The 5,427-nt window shown below is 46.7% G+C and overlaps 1 long non-coding RNA gene across 1 annotated transcript; it reads left to right on the forward strand.

The window, feature by feature from the left end:
* Positions 1–737: 737 nt before the first annotated feature.
* On the forward strand, positions 738–4,157 carry LOC148684415 (uncharacterized). The gene is made up of 2 exons (XR_015946216.1): positions 738–1,458; positions 3,912–4,157. It is a non-coding gene; the product is annotated as an uncharacterized LOC148684415 (long non-coding RNA).
* The last annotated feature ends 1,270 nt before the right edge of the window (positions 4,158–5,427 follow it).

Here is a 5,427-nt window from a genome sequence, read left to right on the forward strand (position 1 = left end):
GGAATTTCCCTTTAAAAAAGGGAGAACTTGACAGCTATGCCAAGAAGTCCAAGGAATCGCATATTATTCCCCCCCCCACATTTTACTCACATAACGACCTTCGAAGAAAGAGTTCAATTGGCCCAAGGTCACAAGTGAGCTTCATGCTTTTGTTGGGATTTGAACCCATGTCTCCCTCTAATCTTAGTCCGGAACTCTAACCACTACACTGCACTGGGGCTCCACTTTTGAAATCAGTGGGCTTAAAAAATGGTTAAAGATCGGCTGCATTGTGCCCAGTGCTGGAGAAACGGGTGCAATTCTATACAGCTATGTGAGTCCTATTGAGTTCAATGGAGTTTACCCCTCAAGGCAATCGTGTATAGGCTTGTAATCTAAAACTGCACTCCTAATCACATTTGCTTGGGAGTAAGACCAAACTGAACCCAGTGGCACTCATTTCCGAGTAATCATGCATAGAATCAAGCTGTACGACCTCTAATATTAATAGGGAGCTGGAGCTCTATTTTTAATTGACCTTACTTCCTAATGGAACATCATCCCTTGAAATCCATAGTGTGTCAGCGTTCATTCACTTTTTGCATACAATATTTGGCTCCTTCCTTCCTATTTTTTAAAAAATTGTTTTGACCCCCCAAGCATTGCATTGTTGCAAAATAACATGCATACAGGAATCCATGCTTGTGGTCTGTTGGTGCAGTTACACCCTTGGATGGGGGCGGGGACGGGGAGCCTTTAGTGGCCATGTACTGAGTACAAAATGACAGGCATTGTGGGAATTCTGATTTCTAAGAAATTTAGCAATACCTGCAACTTTGCGGCGGACCTCAAACGAGGAGCTTTGATTGCATTCTTATGCCTGCATCTGCGCGCATGCCCACTGTGTCCATAGCTGGCGCTGTTTTAAGTGTGCTTGTGACTGTCATGATAGATTTCCCTTGCTTCTCATTCGGCATCACCTTATTTGCCGGCTCCGTCGACAGGGGAATTATTTACATAAGCTTATGAGCACCCTCACATACTTTGAAAAGGGGGTGGGTGGTTTCAGACGTGGAAGCCGTTCACTGGCTTGCTGTTCCCCTATTAACGCTTTCCTCGCAAACGGGATCTTTGGCATGGGAGACGCGTGCGAAGGGACAGCAACATTGGGGTACCGCTCCCCCTAGTGGCTGCGGCGAGCATCGCCCACTTTCCTTTTCGTTTCGGAGCGAGCAACGCCCTTTGAAACAAATAAGAGGGCGGTGGAGAGGGTGGGGAAAGAGCCCCTTCTTGACACGCCCTCTTTTCCAGCAACCAATCACTAGGGAAGATGCAAATCGACTCATGAGCTCTCGCGTACACCCGTTGGCTTGCCCCTCCCCTTGCTGCTAAAGCTGCCTTCGGATTAGGTCAATGCACGGGAGTCTCTTTCATGAAAACGTTCGATAAAGCCCCTTCCTCTCATTGCAACTCGCTTAGGTACGCGCCGTCTCACCGCCCGGATTGGAACGCGCATTCTCTTGAATGAGGGGAGGGGAGTGCGGGGGGTGGCGTTGCTAGGCTCGACGACGTGATCTGGAAGGTCAAGTTTCTGTCGTGTGTGAAGGAAAGGATGGAGGCTGTAGCTTGCTGGCATTGCCTCTGCGCGCAGCCTTTCCAAATGCCTTGAGTTGGAAGGGGACGCCTCCTGTCGGCCCCCTTCCTTCCAATATGTAACCGTTTTGGAGTTAGCATGTCCTGTACGTATTCGAATAGCGAGATTATGACCTGGGAAGCAAATATAGACTGCTAGGAGCCAGCTTTTCTTAAAAGGCAGTGTGGTGCAGTGGTTAAAAATGTCAGACTTGGACCTTGGCAGGTAAAGGTATCCCTGATAAAGGGATCCCTGACCATTAGGTCCAGTCATGACCGACTCCGGGGTTGCTCATCTCGCTTTACTGGCTGAGGGAGCTGGCGTTTTTCCACAGACAGCTTCCAGGTCATGTGGCCAGCATGACAAAGCCGCTTCTGGTGAACCAGAGCAGCACACAGAAATGCCGTTTACCTTCCCGCTGTAGCGGTACCTATTTATCTACTTACACTTTGATGTGCTCAGGGCCGGCCCTAAGCCAAGGCTGGGTGGCGCAATGTGCGAGGGCGCCAGGCCACCAGGGGGCAGGCGGCAGCCGCACTGCGCCCACCAGACAGCTGCACTGGGAAATGGGGGGGGGGGCGGGGCGCCGGAGGGATCTTCGCGCCACGGCGCCAGATATGCTTAAGACGGCCCTGGACGTGCTTTCGAACTGCTAGGTTGGCAGGAGCTGGGACTGAGCAATGGGAGCTCACCCTGTTGCAGGGATTTGAACCGCTGACCTTCTGATCGGCAAGCCCTAGGCTCAATGGTTTAACCCACAGCGCCACCCGCATCCCGGGACCTTGGCAGACCAGGGTTCACATTTCCATTCAGTCATCAAGCTCACTGGGTTGACCTTGGAACAGTCACTGCTTCTCAGCCTTCTTGTCTGGATTACGTTCCCTGGAGAACTCTGTACATCACTTTGAGCTCCTTGGAGAAAAAGATGAGATATAAAAGCAATAACAAATAAATAAAAAGGTTTCTAGTCATCATGGTTGGGATAACTGCGTACACACCTCTCCATCATGAGTGTAGCCTGGATTTATTTTAGCGGGGCAGGCTTTATGTTAAGGGGGCAGAACTGAGTTATTTGTGACACAATTAGTCAGTTAGTTAAGTATTTATTTATCTACTTGATTTGGGGGGGGAGCTGTCCCCCCAGCTATGCCCCCCCAGCTATGTCCATGTTCTCTGCCCCTGTCCTGCCCGTCATTTCTCCTTTGAAACTTTTTAAAAGTAAAGACCAGTTAAATATTTCCAAATGATTCAAAAAAATCTTATTTAGGGAAATACAATAAATTATGCAAGAACTTTTAATTTGTGTAATTTATTCTGATAGCAGAATTTGGGTTTCCAGCTGGGGATGTTGAGCTTTTCTTGTGCATGCACCAGATCAGCAGGCTTTCCTGCTATGCTGCAAGTGAAATAATCACATCTTGAGGCATGTGTGCTGCATTAGCAAATAAGGGGAGTTCTAGAACTAGGTTGACTCAGCAGCTTCTCACCAGACTGCTATATGTGGTGATAATGGGATATTGCTGCCCTTAGGTATTAAACAGAGAGGCTCCTTCCTGTAGCTTGTGTATAGTTCCTAGTGCCATTTGGAAATGGTGCTTGCTAAGAATAAAGAGAGTTGGCTGATTTTTTAATTCTAGTGTTTTGCTCATCTGTTTAAGGACAGTTCTCGTTTGCTTTGCAGAATGTCAACAGATCTCCCCAGTGAATAATATTTCTTTCACAAGTCGGGATTTCTTGTATTGACTCTTAATATCAACTCTCAGGATGTGAACAACGCTGCCTATGGCTTGGTCCCTTAAGAAGATGCGTTCTTCTGCAATCATGATTAAAACATCCCATTTCTTTGTGAGATGTAACAGCTTTTTAAACTTATGCTGCCAATCTCCCTCCCACTCCCACGCAGGATTAAAGAATCCTCCTGCTTTTGTTCGAACTGGTTTCCAGCTCTGTCAGAGATGTACCCTCTGGTTGGTTAAACACTTAGACTGCAGTTAAACAAAGAGTGAGGTTTGCTTAAAATAATCGATTGAAATGGGCCTGAGCATGCTTACGCCAGTGCTGGACTAGTGACATCTTAGCCACATATCAAAACATACAAAGTCCTGAATACATTTTCATATTGTTCCTAAATGTTTATTAGCATATGTATTATAGTTTGGTGTTGGGTGCCCCGTCCACGCAATGACAAGGCTATTAATTCAATAAATCCTAAGAGCATGATGCATTTGGCTATGTGGTGTTCTGCATACAGTTTACTGATGTTCAACCCCTTTCCTTTTGTTAATCTTCCCCCAAACAGACAGCTGTCCTTATGGGAGGACTGCACCATATTTGCAAGGACTGCAGGGATGAGAAACCCGTGGCTCTTCAGATGTCATTGGACTCCAGCTCCCATCAGCCCCAGCCAGCATGACCAATGGTCAGGAATGATGAGACCTGACTCCTAACCTCACCAGGAGGGTCACAGGCCCCAATTCCACCTTAGTTGTTTTTTAATTATCAGCACTAGTTTGCATATAAATGTTCTGTCTCACCATGCAATCCTATATGTGTCCCTATGAATCCCATTCAGTTCAATAGGACTCACTGCCATAGTGTTAGGGTACAGCCTAATTTACTGATGGATATTAATTTAAGTGGGGGTACGTTAAAATAGGATAGAAAGGCAAATTTGCCTGGAGAGGATTGTGTGTTTTCTGCCTTTGAAAGAAGAAAGCCTCCTTTGAAATGATGATGGATGGGTCAAACCCAAATCCTCTGAGCCCAAGCTGTTTTGAATGCTCTGGGGAGTCAAAATGACACCACTTGGAATCGGACACAGGTAGGCATGCCTACATAGCCCAATCCTATGAATGATTACACAGAAGCAAAAGCATTGGTACTCACTCCCCACAAAAGTGCCAATAGGTTTGCACACTTAGGCTCACTGAAATGCACTCTGGATTGTGGCTGTTACCTACAAGTTGCTGCAACTTCATATAATCACCATCACCATATTTATTATTTGTACCCTGCCCACCTGACTAGGTTGCCCCAGCCACTCTGAATAGAGAACCAAAGGCTGCTCTTATGAGACAGCTCCACCCCCACATGCTGAGTTTCCCTGAAGATCCATTATTAAACCTACCAAAATAGTTATTCATGCCCAAGCGACATCAATCAACTTACAATGCCTGACTGTAAATTATAACATTATCTATGAGCAGAATGATGATAATAAGAATAATGAAGCTCAAGTCACAATGCCAGGAGGCCAAGATCCTCCTCTTGATCTGTCAGATTTGTTTTGCGGCATGAAAGGCCTGGTTTCTTCCATCCCAAGCTCAGACATCATTAGAACTGTCACGGGCTTCCAGCAGGACCAGTTGATATCACTCAGAACGGCAGTTGTTTCTGCTGTTTGGAGAGCCCGGCTGGAGAAGCAGTTGCCAGGGTACAAGCGCTGCAAGCATTCTCCTTCAGCCTGGCATCCCGGTGAGCTGTCCTGCAATTGCCCTCTGTAAGTCACAACACGAAGTAAACTGCTGTCAGGCAGATGAAAGACCCCTTTCCTCTCATCTCTCCACTGCAAAATTACTTCAGTGCCACACTGTATTTTATGTCAACACACACACACACACACACACACACACACACACACACTCCTTATGGTTCCCCCCCATCTCAAAATTGAAAAGGCAAAAGAAAAGAAAAGATATAAGTACATTGTTCCCTGAATTCCTGACGTTCAGTGTAACCTAGCAACTTCGTGCCACAGCAATACAGCAGAGTGGGAGCATGGATGCAGCACATTCATGCAGCCAACAATACCGTGT

This window comes from Zootoca vivipara, chromosome 10 (assembly GCF_965207765.1).
Source record: "Zootoca vivipara chromosome 10, rZooViv2.hap1.1, whole genome shotgun sequence".
NCBI classification, from domain to species: domain Eukaryota; kingdom Metazoa; phylum Chordata; class Lepidosauria; order Squamata; family Lacertidae; genus Zootoca; species Zootoca vivipara.